Here is a 16,498-nt window from a genome sequence, read left to right as displayed (position 1 = left end):
GTAACAGTAGGTTTTCCGCCATGGGAAAGCCTTTAGGATGGAGGAGTTTGTGCTTTGTGACATGACAAGCTGCCATTTTGTTTGTTTGTTTTTTGAGAGGTTGGTGAGGGAACCACTGTTTATAGGTGCTTTATAGAGTAAGGACTAAATACACATGCAGCCCTGGTTTGAAGTGTGTGAAGTGTGTACCATTGTTGCCGTGCTGTTTTTAGTGCTAAGGCTTTTTTGGTCTTTGTAAAGTAAAGCACTTCCTGATGAGCCTCAGCGACTGCTCTGCAGGTGGACTTTGGTGGAAGTGGGTTCTTCCTGGGATTGTGGCTTGGAACATTATTTTTATTTGTATCACACTATGTACTTTTGTATGAAATAGCACTGGATTTAAAATATTCTCACACAACACTCACTTATTACTGCCATTTTCGTTGATGGAGTAAATCCAACTAGAACTTAAGTCTCACAGCACAATGCAGTTGAGCCCACTACAAGCACTTTCACTGTATTTAAAATTAGTACTTAAAATGAACCATTTTTACATGGAAAAGAAAGCAATATGCAACAAAGCAATGTTCAGTTTGAATTTTTGGAGTCAGAGGTTTTGTTTTTTTGTCTAATGCGAGTTATTTTTCATTCATCACTGAATAGACTCTTGTTCATTTATGCTGTATTTTTGTATCATGGATTTGTCCCTCTGCTACACTGAAAAAATTATCACAGTGATTTACAAGGACAGTTATTCGTTTAGGGAAATCTGTCTGCATGTTAATCCACAATTTGCATTTCGGTCCTTTGCGGTTCCTGAGCAGAAGGTGAAAAAGTGTGCAGTGTCCAGGTGCGTGAATAAACATCTAGCATAAAAAGAAAGTAGAGAAGGAGCAAATCATACTGGTATAAAGGAAGTTGAAATTGAACCCACTTTTATTTTAGGTAGCTTTCGGAGTTGTTTACGATACAGCTTCAATACTTCTATTCTTCAGCAACCTTTTGAGGAATTCAGTACTGATATCGGTCAGATACTAACATCTGATACCACATGATACGGAAGTTACAAGGCTAGTGAACGTTGTCGTGGTAATGGCCAGACAACAGCGATCTGGACATATTTAACAGTTAATGATAGCAATCAAATCACTGTGCTTTATGAAAATATCAGTTGGCGATGCTACAGCATTTTCCTACAATTACAGGTAACTTGATAAAACATCTTATGGCGTTTGAACACTAAGGTGAGCAGAGAGCGCGTGTCACTGAGACTGAGAACCTGAGTCAACAGGGTTTACACTACAAAAAAAAAATAGTATCGACGCGTACTTAGTAGGGCTGTCACTGTCGATTATACTGGTAATCGAGTAATCTGATTATTTTGACAATTAATTAGTAGTCAGATTTTCACAGTAAAAATAGTCTTAAGTGAACAATATGTTCACATAAGATAATAATTTAATCTCGCAAAGCTATATATAATTTAAAAATTTCTATCACTCAATATGTATATTTGACTACTGTTTTATGATAGATTATAATTCCTTGATTTGTGTGATGAGTATCCGTGGAAACATGCAAACTCAAAGCAGGAGTTAAGACTTTTATGACAGTAATGTGCACATTTGGAAAAACATTGATGTATTCACGTTTACTTCACATTTAGTCAGAGATAATTGTCATTTCTATCTACTTTCTGTTAAATTGTTAACGCTCTGACGGGCGTTTATGTGGTGAAAAACTCTTTCCTAATGTGATGCGAATATATCATACACATCATACATATCATACACATCATTTTCAGGCTTGTACTTAAAACAGGTGAGCAAGATAAGATTATTCAAAATTATTCAAATCTGTCTAGTAGTGAGTTTACTGTGCTGTGTCTAGCTGTGTCTAGCTGTGTCGAGCTGTGTCGAGCTGTGAAACCCGGGTGTCGTGTTTTCGGGTGCTGCAGCATTGAAGATGTGCTGTAATGGTATTTGAGTTCATTTTTGCGGTGATGACAGACAACAACATGTTTTTTTTTTACATCTAATGTAAAGTGCTTCCACTCAGCTGTCATTCTTTGTCGTTTGTTGCCCGGACCCTCGTCTGTGCATTGCCGTGCCTCCGCCATTTTGCCGAAAACTCGATGCGGTAAATTGTAATCGAGGATTTTTTAAAAACCGGGTACTCGCTTTTAATCGAGAAATCATGAAGCCCTGATCCCTAGTTTCAACGATTAATCCTTAGTGAGTTTTTAAAGATGAAAACACAAAATGAAAAAGAAATCAGTGATGTTCACTTGATGCTTGGTCCAGCCAGCGATTGGCCAGGATTCTGGATTCTCCTGCTCTCCAGAAACAATGTTTCAGTAACAGAAATTGTGACGTTTGACTTTTAACGTTGTATGTGATGATATTACGCTGCTCTGCACCCTCCACAATGAGATTACTGATTCCAGAGAAGGCACACGGCTGCTGATGAAAATTGCCATCCGAGACTGTTAGTGTTAATAACGTGTTCTACGTTCACATCCTGATTGCAGAGGACGGATCACTATTGTAGAGCACAAGAGTGTCTGATTATGGATGAATGAACTGCTAGACTGATCCAAGTTTCTGCTCAATCATGATCCATGACATAAATATCATCGTAACAGCGCTGGTGAATTCCCCATTCTGATTAGTCAGGAGATGTTGATTATTATTATTTTTTTTTTTAAACAGCAGCTCTGACAGTAGTTCCAGCCTCAAGATAAATCACAGCATACTGTAGCATATCACAAATATCAACTAGCCATGATTTAAAAAGCGCAGTACAATTCAGAATCCTGTCAAAAACAGTCAAAAGGAGCCATCCATATTCTAAAGCCAAACCTAAAAACTTCCTCTAAAAGGCGATTCTAAAAGAAAAATAACCTCCCAGTCTGACAGTCACAGATTGTTAGCCAGGAAGATCAGTTTATCCACTTGATCTGGTTTAGAGCTGCCCTTTGGCATTTGACGATATTGCCACCTGTGATAAACACATTTGGCGGAAGCGCTGGTTTCTGGAATGCACAAACAGGCGGCTATCCCGGGGATGTACTTGGCATCGTCGTTTGCGGCGGTGGAACCACTTCACTGTCTGTATTTGCATTTTCGAGAGATTCTGCATTATTGGCTTTTTCACAGATGGGGGAACAGATGTGGCAGCAGTTTAAACACCTGATGATTTTGAGGACCTAGCTGGTGATTTCCTGTTTTTTTTCTGGACTGGGGAAATGTTCTTCGTACTGTGACTCATGTTTTATTTATTTTATTTTTTTGGCCTTCTCTCTTTAATGTACTGCTAGTCGACAGGCTCGACTCCATGTCCAGCAGGACATCTGTGGTGGGAGTCTGATATTCTTCAGTATGGCAAACAAGAGAGGTTTATTTTCAAGCTTTCTCACTTTAAATGATGTTGCAGCAAGGGAACGTTTTTCCCCCCCAGGAAGCTTGTGTCTCTATGCCTGTCTTTACTCATCTGCAGAATACTGTGATGTCTTAACTGATGATCTACCCTTTACTCAAAAACGCACCTTGCTTGTGTCCATGTATTTCGTTACTGTTAACATTCTGGATTTTGAACTGGGAATAAACAAGAGAAGCCAACAGTAGCCTTAAGCTTTGAGACCATGGTACCGGAAATCACTAATATATTCCATTTATCCCAATTGCTCTTAAATTGGACTTTTAAAATTGAAATTAGGCTATTAATAGGGCTGTTAAAATTTAAATAAGTCAGATGTCTTGACTTCAGCTTTAAGGGCTTTTCAGGTCAGAATTCCTGTCTAGCACAGCCTTTGATAAACGGAGGTGCCGATGTTTATGGTTTATCCTTAGCGTTTTGGGCCCTTGCTACGGTGAAATAGGAGCTACTTTGAAAACAATGCTTTTCTGCTTTTTCAGCTAAAGCAGCACTTAGATCAAACATGAATAAAATTCTCCTACATAAAGGCCGACTCATCCAAGGGGAAAGGACGTGGAATGTGAACGATTCATTTTCTCCTGGTAGCTGTTACTTTCTCTTTGTGCGACTTTATCTAGGCGAAATTGTAGCTGTGAGTTTGTGAATCTAGAGGGTGGAGCTGTGGTCTCTGGTTAGTTAAAGTGTAGGATAGAAGGTTTTATCATTTAATGTGTCCACCGACATATGTTCAGGTATGCTAAATCCAGTTTGTTCAGTCTGCCTGCTAGGATTAGTAATGTCAGTAAGGTAGCAACATTGGTAACTCTGCATACGGCAGATGAAAAACTGCTTGTGTCTCTAACATGGTACTGCAATTTTTTGGTCATGCTATAAAAAATTATTATTAGAATGATAAACACTGCACTCTTAGAAAGAACCCTTAAAGGTCCTTTGGTTGTCCCTCTTGGGGAACTCCTAAAAAGATCAATGTGGATCTCAGTGTTTCCTTTTATGAAATGGTTCCAAGTAGAACCATTTTTGGAGGGTAAGAACCCTTAATTAATCGTTAAAGAACGCTGTTTTAGGTAACGATTGCATGAGTGCAAATGTGGAAGAATCAACCCTCTTGCAGCGAATTGCATTGGGAAATGAATCACGATGATTTTAAAATACTTTTTGTTGCACTCTAATCTTGGTTTCTGTGAATTAATTAATTATTATTTTGCTCTGAGCAGCGATTTCATCATTCTTTGTTGCGTCTTTGATGCGGACAGTTACATAACTGTAATTACAGTAGTTTTTTAAGATTCTCCGTAGTGTTTTTTCCCGTTTTCGTTTTTTTTTTTTTGCTTGTGCCTCAGACCTCTATGTGGCAGAGCTTTTTGAAGTTGGATTTCACGTGTCTGCAACGCCTGAAATGCATCTTTTGATGTCTCTTAGTGGACTCAAGGCCTTATTTACAGGCTGCACTACTTCAATGTCTTGCCATAATGACTACTCCTTGCTTCTTCTGACTTTACTTCCTTGAGCACTTGAGCACTAGCTACTGGCTGATCCACTGCACCACACACTTTCTTCTGGAAGGAATATTTAGAAAGGGGGGGGGGGGGGGGTGAATTAATTAAACATCTACCTTTTTACATTCAGATCTCGTGAAAGCACTTTGTCTTTATTCTGTTTGCTTAGTCTATATCAATAGAAGTAAATTGTTCTGTGGTTTTATATATATATATATTTTCTGTGCGTGCTAGCCATGTTTCACATGATGGATAGCCCAAAGCACTGCATGCAAATCCCCTTGTTTAATTCCGAGGCCTTCGCTGTGTTCCCAGTCATATTTTCTTCTCACAGACTCCAACACTCATGCATCTCCCTCAGATCCCGTGCAATCACTTTCCCACTATGTTCTTCAGGCAAGTAATTTGTGTGCAGGCAGGCACTGCATAGCTTGTAGTCGTAAATGAAATGGATGGTGATACTCAAACAGTGATACTGTATATGACTTGACCATAAATTGCTTGGCGCAGCTAAAAAGTTTACTTTCTGAAATTTACTCACAAACTTCTCATAGACTTTAATGTACAGTTACGGAGTGAAGTTTGTCATTTTCTACAGCTATCTTACAAAAATCTGCTTTTCAGCCACTTTACTGGGATTCTATATCCAGCTAGGAAGAAAAAATATTACTGGATCTATCACCAGTGTTTGCTGAAGTCATATTATGGAGTCATATTCTGCATATTCAACATCTGTGGTAAGAATTTTTTAATGATGTTTTGAAGCAGTTATAACTTGTCTACTGTCAGTAAAATTGCTCTTGCTCATTAGAATAAGTGCACATTTCAGTGAGAATGAATTTGTGTTAAATGGAAACTTTGCAAAGCTAAATCCTGCAAATGGCACCAATTAGATTATCCCCAGGTTTGTCAACTATTTTTTTTTTTTTGTAACCTTTTTTTTTCAGGCCTGACGCCTTTTGTATATAGGTTATTTACTAAGCAGGAGCTTATGTCTCTTACTAGGCCGGGCCGGAGAATAGAGAATAGAGTACAGTATATAGAATGGAGTAGAATAGAATAGACAGAATACAATATTAGATTAGATTCAATAAAATACTGTACAATACACAGAATAGAGTGGAATAGAGTACAGCGCGATACACAGAATAGAGTGGAATAGAGTACAGCGCAATACACAGAATAGAGTAGAATAGAGTACAGCGCAATACACAGAATAGAGTGGAATAGAGTACAGCGCAATACACAGAATAGAGTGGAATAGAGTACAGCGCAATACACAGAATAGAGTGGAATAGAGTACAGCGCGATACACAGAATAGAGTGGAATAGAGTACAGCGCAATACACAGAATAGAGTGGAATAGAGTACAGAGCGATACACAGAATAGAGTGGAATAGAGTACAGCGCAATACACAGAATAGAGTGGAATAGAGTACAGCGCGATACACAGAATAGAGTGGAATAGAGTACAGCGCGATACACAGAATAGAGTGGAATAGAGTACAGCGCGATACACAGAATAGAGTGGAATAGAGTACAGCGCGATACACAGAATAGAGTGGAATAGAGTACAGCGCGATACACAGAATAGAGTGGAATAGTGTACAGCGCGATACACAGAATAGCGTGGAATAGAGTACAGCGCGATACACAGAATAGAGTGGAATAGAGTACAGCGCGATACACAGAATAGAGTGGAATAGAGTACAGCGCGATACACAGAATAGCGTGGAATAGAGTACAGCGCGATACACAGAATAGAGTAGAATAGAGTACAGCGCGATACACAGAATAGAGTGGAATAGAGTACAGCGCGATACACAGAATAGAGTGGAATAGTGTACAGCGCGATACACAGAATAGAGTGGAATAGTGTACAGCGCGATACACAGAATAGAGTAGGATAGAGTACAGCGCGATACACAGAATAGAGTAGAATAGAGTACAGCGCGATACACAGAATAGAGTGGAATAGAGTACAGCGCGATACACAGAATAGAGTGGAATAGAGAACAGCGCGATACACAGAATAGAGTAGAATAGAGTACAGCGCGATACACAGAATAGAGTGGAATAGAGTACAGCGCGATACACAGAATAGAGTGGAATAGTGTACAGCGCGATACACAGAATAGAGTGGAATAGAGTACAGCGCGATACACAGAATAGAGTGGAATAGAGTACAGCGCGATACACAGAATAGCGTGGAATAGAGTACAGCGCGATACACAGAATAGCGTGGAATAGAGTACAGCGCGATACACAGAATAGAGTGGAATAGAGTACAGCGCGATACACAGAATAGAGTGGAATAGAGTACAGCGCGATACACAGAATAGCGTGGAATAGAGTACAGGGCAATACACAGAATAGAGTGGAATAGAGAACAGCGCGATACACAGAATAGAGTGGAATAGAGTACAGCGCGATACACAGAGTGGAATAGAGTACAGCGCGATACACAGAATAGAGTGGAATAGAGTACAGCGCAATACACAGAATAGAGTGGAATAGAGTACAGCGCGATACACAGAATAGAGTGGAATAGAGTACAGCGCAATACACAGAATAGAGTAGAATAGAGTACAGCGCGATACACAGAATAGAGTGGAATAGAGTACAGCGCGATACACAGAATAGAGTGGAATAGAGTACAGCGCGATACACAGAATAGAGTGGAATAGAGTACAGCGCGATACACAGAATAGCGTGGAATAGAGTACAGCGCAATACACAGAATAGAGTGGAATAGAGTACAGCGCAATACACAGAATAGAGTGGAATAGAGTACAGCGCGATACACAGAATAGCGTGGAATAGAGTACAGCGCGATACACACAATAGAGTGGAATAGAGTACAGCGCGATACACACAATAGAGTGGAATAGAGTACAGCGCGATACACAGAATAGAGTGGAATAGAGTACAGGGCAATACACAGAATAGAGTGGAATAGAGTACAGCGCGATACACAGAATAGAGTGGAATAGAGTACAGCGCGGTACACAGAATAGAGTGGAATAGAGTACAGCGCAATACACAGAATAGAGTGGAATAGAGTACAGTGCAATACACAGAATAGAGTGGAATAGAGTACAGGGCAATACACAGAATAGAGTGGAATAGAGTACAGCGCGATACACAGAATAGAGTGGAATAGAGTACAGCGCAATACACAGAATAGAGTGGAATAGAGTACAGCGCAATACACAGAATAGAGTGGAATAGAGTACAGCGCAATACACAGAATAGAGTGGAATAGAGTACAGGGCAATACACAGAATAGAGTGGAATAGAGTACAGAGCAATACACAGAATAGAGTGGAATAGAGTACAGCGCGATACACAGAATAGAGTGGAATAGAGTACAGCGCGATACACAGAATAGAGTGGAATAGAGTACAGCGCGATACACAGAATAGAGTGGAATAGAGTACAGCGCGATACACAGAATAGAGTGGAATAGAGTACAGCGCGATACACAGAATAGAGTGGAATAGAGTACAGCGCAATACACAGAATAGAGTGGAATAGAGTACAGCGCGATACACAGAATAGAGTGGAATAGAGTACAGCGCGATACACAGAATAGAGTGGAATAGAGTACAGCGCGATACACAGAATAGAGTGGAATAGAGTACAGCGCAATACACAGAATAGAGTGGAATAGAGTACAGGGCAATACACAGAATAGAGTGGAATAGAGTACAGAGCGATACACAGAATAGAGTGGAATAGAGTACAGCGCGATACACAGAATAGAGTGGAATAGAGTACAGCGCAATACACAGAATAGAGTGGAATAGAGTACAGCGCGATACACAGAATAGAGTGGAATAGAGTACAGCGCGATACACAGAATAGAGTGGAATAGTGTACAGCGCGATACACAGAATAGAGTAGGATAGAGTACAGCGCGATACACAGAATAGAGTAGAATAGAGTACAGCGCGATACACAGAATAGAGTGGAATAGAGTACAGCGCGATACACAGAATAGAGTGGAATAGAGAACAGCGCGATACACAGAATAGAGTAGAATAGAGTACAGCGCGATACACAGAATAGAGTGGAATAGAGTACAGCGCGATACACAGAATAGAGTGGAATAGTGTACAGCGCGATACACAGAATAGAGTGGAATAGAGTACAGCGCGATACACAGAATAGAGTGGAATAGAGTACAGCGCGATACACAGAATAGAGTGGAATAGAGTACAGCGCGATACACAGAATAGCGTGGAATAGAGTACAGCGCGATACACAGAATAGAGTGGAATAGAGTACAGCGCGATACACAGAATAGCGTGGAATAGAGTACAGGGCAATACACAGAATAGAGTGGAATAGAGAACAGCGCGATACACAGAATAGAGTGGAATAGAGTACAGCGCGATACACAGAGTGGAATAGAGTACAGCGCGATACACAGAATAGAGTGGAATAGAGTACAGCGCAATACACAGAATAGAGTGGAATAGAGTACAGCGCGATACACAGAATAGAGTGGAATAGAGTACAGCGCAATACACAGAATAGAGTAGAATAGAGTACAGCGCGATACACAGAATAGAGTGGAATAGAGTACAGCGCGATACACAGAATAGAGTGGAATAGAGTACAGCGCGATACACAGAATAGAGTGGAATAGAGTACAGCGCGATACACAGAATAGCGTGGAATAGAGTACAGCGCAATACACAGAATAGAGTGGAATAGAGTACAGCGCAATACACAGAATAGAGTGGAATAGAGTACAGCGCGATACACAGAATAGCGTGGAATAGAGTACAGCGCGATACACACAATAGAGTGGAATAGAGTACAGCGCGATACACAGAATAGAGTGGAATAGAGTACAGCGCGATACACAGAATAGAGTGGAATAGAGTACAGGGCAATACACAGAATAGAGTGGAATAGAGTACAGGGCAATACACAGAATAGAGTGGAATAGAGTACAGCGCGATACACAGAATAGAGTGGAATAGAGTACAGCGCGATACACAGAATAGAGTGGAATAGAGTACAGGGCAATACACAGAATAGAGTGGAATAGAGTACAGCGCGATACACAGAATAGAGTGGAATAGAGTACAGCGCGGTACACAGAATAGAGTGGAATAGAGTACAGCGCAATACACAGAATAGAGTGGAATAGAGTACAGTGCAATACACAGAATAGAGTGGAATAGAGTACAGGGCAATACACAGAATAGAGTGGAATAGAGTACAGCGCGATACACAGAATAGAGTGGAATAGAGTACAGCGCAATACACAGAATAGAGTGGAATAGAGTACAGCGCAATACACAGAATAGAGTGGAATAGAGTACAGCGCAATACACAGAATAGAGTGGAATAGAGTACAGGGCAATACACAGAATAGAGTGGAATAGAGTACAGAGCAATACACAGAATAGAGTGGAATAGAGTACAGCGCGATACACAGAATAGAGTGGAATAGAGTACAGCGCAATACACAGAATAGAGTGGAATAGAGTACAGCGCGATACACAGAATAGAGTGGAATAGAGTACAGCGCGATACACAGAATAGAGTGGAATAGAGTACAGCGCGATACACAGAATAGAGTGGAATAGAGTACAGCGCGATACACAGAATAGAGTGGAATAGAGTACAGCGCGATACACAGAATAGAGTGGAATAGAGTACAGGGCAATACACAGAATAGAGTGGAATAGAGTACAGAGCAATACACAGAATAGAGTGGAATAGAGTACAGCGCGATACACAGAATAGAGTGGAATAGAGTACAGCGCGATACACAGAATAGAGTGGAATAGAGTACAGCGCGATACACAGAATAGAGTGGAATAGAGTACAGCGCGATACACAGAATAGAGTGGAATAGAGTACAGCGCGATACACAGAATAGAGTGGAATAGAGTACAGCGCGATACACAGAATAGAGTGGAATAGAGTACAGCGCGATACACAGAATAGAGTGGAATAGAGTACAGCGCGATACACAGAATAGAGTGGAATAGAGTACAGCGCAATACACAGAATAGAGTGGAATAGAGTACAGCGCGATACACAGAATAGAGTGGAATAGAGTACAGCGCAATACACAGAATAGAGTGGAATAGAGTACAGCGCAATACACAGAATAGAGTGGAATAGAGTACAGCGCGATACACAGAATAGAGTGGAATAGAGTACAGCGCGATACACAGAATAGAGTGGAATAGAGTACAGCGCGATACACAGAATAGAGTGGAATAGAGTACAGCGCGATACACAGAATAGAGTGGAATAGAGTACAGCGCGATACACAGAATAGAGTGGAATAGAGTACAGCGCGATACACAGAATAGAGTGGAATAGAGTACAGCGCGATACACAGAATAGAGTGGAATAGAGTACAGGGCAATACACAGAATAGAGTGGAATAGAGTACAGCGCGATACACAGAATAGAGTGGAATAGAGTACAGCGCAATACACAGAATAGAGTGGAATAGAGTACAGCGCGATACACAGAATAGAGTGGAATAGAGTACAGCGCGATACACAGAATAGAGTGGAATAGAGTACAGTGCAATACACAGAATAGAGTGGAATAGAGTACAGCGCGATACACAGAATAGAGTGGAATAGAGTACAGGGCAATACACAGAATAGAGTGGAATAGAGTACAGGGCAATACACAGAATAGAGTGGAATAGAGTACAGCGCAATACACAGAATAGAGTGGAATAGAGTACAGCGCAATACACAGAATAGAGTGGAATAGAGTACAGCGCAATACACAGAATAGAGTGGAATAGAGTACAGCGCAATACACAGACAGAATACAAAACAGACAGAATACAAAAGAGTAGAGTACATATAATAGAATAATAGAGTACATTATGTAGACTAGAATAGAATAAAAAATTCTATAGAATAGAATTAGTACAGTAGTATAGAATTGACGAAGGTATGGATTTATGTGCAGTATGTAATAAATACACTTAATAATACAATAACACACAGTAACTCTGAGGAAGAAAACAGTACTGTGGGTGGAATTAAATTATACCTTGACTTAATGTCCCATGATTAAAACAAGGGTAAATATCCATGGAGGGTTGCTGTGCATGTGTGTGTATCTGTGTGTGTGTGTGTATGTGTGCGTGTGTGTGTGTGTGTGGACTTTCTCTACGGACTTGGTCCTTCTATAAATATCCATCAGGGGAAGTTTTCCCCCCCAGCCAACCCCTTTGTGATTCACTAGGCCTCTGAGTATGTGTGTATATTCCAGTATTCAGTAGTGTGTGTGTGTGTGTGTGTGTGTGTGTGTGTGTGTGTGTGTGTGAGAGAGTGAGTTCTCAGAGTGGGCTAGTTTCTGTTGGAACCGATGTATTGCTCATGTGTGCCCTCACGTTTCAGAGTCCAGAGCTGATCTGTGCACTTTTTTTCTGCATTTTTATTCTTTTCTTTCTGGGGCCGTTTGAGATGTAATGGAATATTTTGACGAATACCGGAGATGTTTTTTTTTCCCCACAGATTTTGTTATAAAGTGTGCAACATTATAATGCATTAGAGAGAACTAAGTCAATAGATTTTTTTTTTTGCTAAAAAGCTGAAGTTACTGAATGCACACAGACTTTGCCACATTTCGACATGAATTGAGTGTTAAAATAATGATTTAAAGCATGAAGACAGTGTTAGTTGTATGTCTTTTCACTTCTAGGTTCACATCACTGTCCTGATGAATTATTTATTCTGCTCGTGCAGATGTTACAGTGTCCGCTTCGGTGTAGCTGAATATCTAAAGCCGCATTCGGGTGAACCTGGCTTTAAAGAAAAATGGATTCTTGCCAAATCAACAAATGGAAATCTCTGACAAAAATCTCCCACAGCAGCTTTGAACAGATTGCTGATGCTATCAGTAATCTCTGATGGATTACTTTTTTCAGGAAAAGTCGGGAAGTCATTTAATTGTGATGGGATGCTTTAGTTTAGACAAGTCTTTTATTTATGTTTAATACCAGGTTTAAAGTCTCCATGAAATCAGAACTGAAGTTTTGTGGCTTTTAGTATGAATATGTTAGCCTTAAGGTTATGTATAAGCTAGTGTGCTTCAAAACAATGACAAAATATGTATTTAGAAGATATATGCATTCAAAATTTGCAGTCTCTCTCTACCACCAATACGGGTCAACAGTTTTGATGACATCATGCTGCACTTCAGCTTCTCTTCAGATTTTCTGTCCAATCAAATGCTCTCAAGAATCTGAAGTGTCCCGCCCCCAACATTATAAAAATCACCTTGGCGGAGTTGCCGTTGTTGAGCGAGAGAAATCATATCAGCAAGCGTGGGTCATAAATGTGTCTGTGGCTGTTCGAACTGTAAGTTGGTTATGAAGGAAATGGCTTGAATTCGTTAACGTTGAAGAAGCAGGTATTTGTGCCAGCTCATGGCTTTGTGACGGACATTTTTCCGATGATTCCTTCACCAGTTTTGGGATGTTCGCCGCAGGGCTGTGAGGTAAGCGAAACGCTACTGGCTATTTAAAAAGAAGGAGGAGCCACTTGATATGTCCCGTCCTGACTTCCTGTTTCAGTGGAAATTTACATCAACACATCGAAAACGCTGCGCATTACAAGGCACTTCACAGGGAGCATTCACAAGCTTTTCTGACTCGTGCTCTTACTTTGACACGTGTTTATTGTTTTACTTCCTGGTCCAGGCTCCGCCTCTGTTCTGTCATTTGCATGTTACATGATTGTGTCCAGCTGTTTTGTGTTAGTTTGTAATTAGTTTGCCTTCTGTGTCTCATTCATCATAATATTATGGGCTCTTGTGTAGATTCATATGATGACATATAATTGTAATGAAGTTTATTTTAGTTTCAGGTTGTAACACTATAAAATGTGGAGCAGTTCAAATGCGGGTGAATACTTACGCACTGCGTATAGCCGTTGGCCCGCGAACAGAAGGACACATTCTCCTTTCGTTGCTCCTCAGTTTATCCAAAAATAAGTCACCTTAAAAAAAGACACTTGTGTGTAAATGGGACAGTTTTTTATTTTATAAATGATGGTGTTGCCTGCTGCAGACGGCCTTGTTCTGAATGCAGTGTAGGAGTAGGGAGGAGATTTTTGTGTCCACAGCAGCAATCATGTGTGTAACTACAACTACGGACAATTTGGATCAGTGCATTGTTATCGAATAGAACTCCTTTTCAATGGATTAGTATTGAAAAAGGAGTAATGTGTAAAATAAATCAGATTTTTTTTAAACTGACGTAAAGAATTTAATAAGCTAGTATTGTTATGTGCCTGTAACTCTGATACTTAAAATAGTTCTTCTCTGCATCATCATCATTCAGTCATTTTAGCTGCGAGTACGACTTACATCAAGTGCAGCACACAAGAGTTCACACCGTGGTCAAGCCAGCCACGCTACAAACTGGAGTGTGTGTCTGTGCAGCAGTTTACGGTAACTGCCTTCAGATGGCTACGCTGCGGATCTGCTGTGAATTCTGGGTAGTGTAAAAATGTTGATCGGTACTGTACTGCGGGCCGTTTCAGTATTATTCACGCTGACCAAATGAAACGAGGCTGCGGAGCTTGTGTTTGACGCATGTGCCATAGCACTTCCTTCTGATTAGGCTAACATTTTGAACTGTTAAATAAGCATGCTTCGAGGCAGTAAGTGCCTCGCAAACTTCGTGCCCTGCATGCTACTACCTCTGCTGCTAGTGAGTAAGAAGCGGTAGAGCCCCTGCCCATTACAGTGAGGTGTAGAGCTAATTATCAGCATATATCTTTTGTAGAGTGTATTCATATCTCCACTGTGTGTACTGAAGCACTGAACCCATTCCTCTCCATTTGTTTAATGCTGCACTGTGTGGCCTTTTCAAACGCCCGTCATGCTTCATTGGAAAAAATGTCTTTTTTTTTTTGGGTTATTTGTGCCAGTGTGTCTTTGTGTGTTGGTGTGTGCGCAGAAGAAAAACTTTGTGTATGAGGATAGATACACAAATAATGCCATAATCCGAGGGGATTTTATCACATGCATTTGTCATTGCCATCATGCTTTTGTTCTTCCTGTTTTTTTTGTGTGTTTTTTTAGTTTAGCTGTGTGTGTGTGTGTGTGTGTGTGTGTGTGTGTGTGTGTGTGTGTGTGTGTGTGGTCCATAATGGCAGAAACAGATGCCCCCCCGTTTTTTTTTTTTTTTTTTTTTTTTTTTTTTTTTTTTTTTTGCATTTGTATCTTTGTACACGTCCATCCATCAGCGTTTTGCCGTCTTGATCTCTGCTCAGCCTTGTACATCACGCAGCATGTGACTGCCTCATGTTTTGGGAACATTTGTCATCGCAGTCACATAATAGGACTTCAAAACCCGATCCGCTCCTTTAATCTCTTTCCACAACAGATCCAGGCGAGTGCAGCAGCACAACGGCGACATTTTAGTAGTCGAGTGGCATAAAAAATAATAATGAGGTAATATATCTAGTTTCGTTAGACGTGTCAATAGTCAGATTTACGACCTGGTGTGATATTTAACTTGTAATGTTCTGTTCAGGGCAACGCTGCTTAAGCAGGCACTATTTTCAGGCAGCATCCAGGCTCTCAGACATCATAAAAGATAATGTCTGCCCCATTCAGAAGGGAGAATGAGGATGAGTTGCAGCAGAAAGGTCAAACTCGTAATTCTCTAGTTTATTGGACGAGAGTCCCGCGCAAGTTTATAAAAAACCGTGAGTTGTGATGAAAAGAGCGAAAAGAGAAGCAGGTGAAAGAATGACTGTATGAAGCTTCTATAAAGTAAGTAATAACTGGTTTTGTGGATGTTCCACAACATTAAATGTAACTGTAAAAGGACAAAAAGTATGATGTGCCTCTCTTTACTTCATAAAAATTGGCATCGTGGTATAAGAGAAATAAAGCACTTCGGGACAATAATATAATAATTAGTTTTGGGGTGGAAAGAGATTACAGTAATGCCGCTTCATCACACCACTCCATGGCTGATTATTTTCCTAGAACATCATGACCCCAAGTGTTTTATTCTTGTCACAATGTGCAGCAATATAGATAAAGTTGTTTAAAATGAGCTAATCATGATGGAGCATTAAATGTGCACTGGGTAAGACTGGACTTGTTTCCCCCCAGAAACTAGGCCTTTATCTTTTAAGTAGGTGGGTTTGACATTTGAATTTTTGAATTGAATTTGAATCTGAGGTTTTTTTTTTTTTTTTTTTTTTTGACTCCTTGAGCCGACTTCCCCATTCCTACCCATGTTCAGAAATCTCCGCCTCCAGGATCTACAGTGGCCAGTAGAGTGTCTAGAAAATGACTGACAGGAGAAACATCCAAACATAAACAAGCGTTCTGGACCGCATGTCAGTTTTCCAAACGGGTTTCTCAGCAACTCCATACACTTTTGCAGAGGCCATTGATTAAACCATTATTATTATTATTATTATTATTATTATTATTATTTAAATCATACTCTACGTATCTTCCATGTTATTTGTACAAGTAAAGAATGAAAAAATTCAACGATTACACCATTAAATCGTAAGCTTCCTGTTCGTATGGTTTAACTATTTAGCTTCATG

At 40.3% G+C, this 16,498-nt stretch overlaps 1 protein-coding gene across 4 annotated transcripts in view; it reads left to right on the top strand.

Annotated features, from left to right (window-relative positions):
• The window catches only part of gpat2 (glycerol-3-phosphate acyltransferase 2, mitochondrial), a 151,229-nt gene that overhangs the window by 22,217 nt on the left and 112,514 nt on the right, over nt 1–16,498 (top strand). Inside the window, exon 1 of one of the 4 annotated variants that reach the window (XM_053236005.1) lies at nt 5,541–5,650. The exons of the other annotated variants lie outside the window; for them this stretch is intronic. The gene's annotated coding sequence lies outside the window, so the exon portion shown is untranslated. Of the gene's footprint in view, nt 1–5,540; nt 5,651–16,498 lie in introns of those variants that run through there. 4 annotated transcript variants of the gene reach the window in all.

The sequence above is a fragment of the Pangasianodon hypophthalmus genome, chromosome 8 (assembly GCF_027358585.1).
Source record: "Pangasianodon hypophthalmus isolate fPanHyp1 chromosome 8, fPanHyp1.pri, whole genome shotgun sequence".
NCBI classification, from domain to species: domain Eukaryota; kingdom Metazoa; phylum Chordata; class Actinopteri; order Siluriformes; family Pangasiidae; genus Pangasianodon; species Pangasianodon hypophthalmus.
Note: the sequence above shows the minus strand (reverse complement) of the source record. Positions and strands in the feature narration are given on the sequence as shown.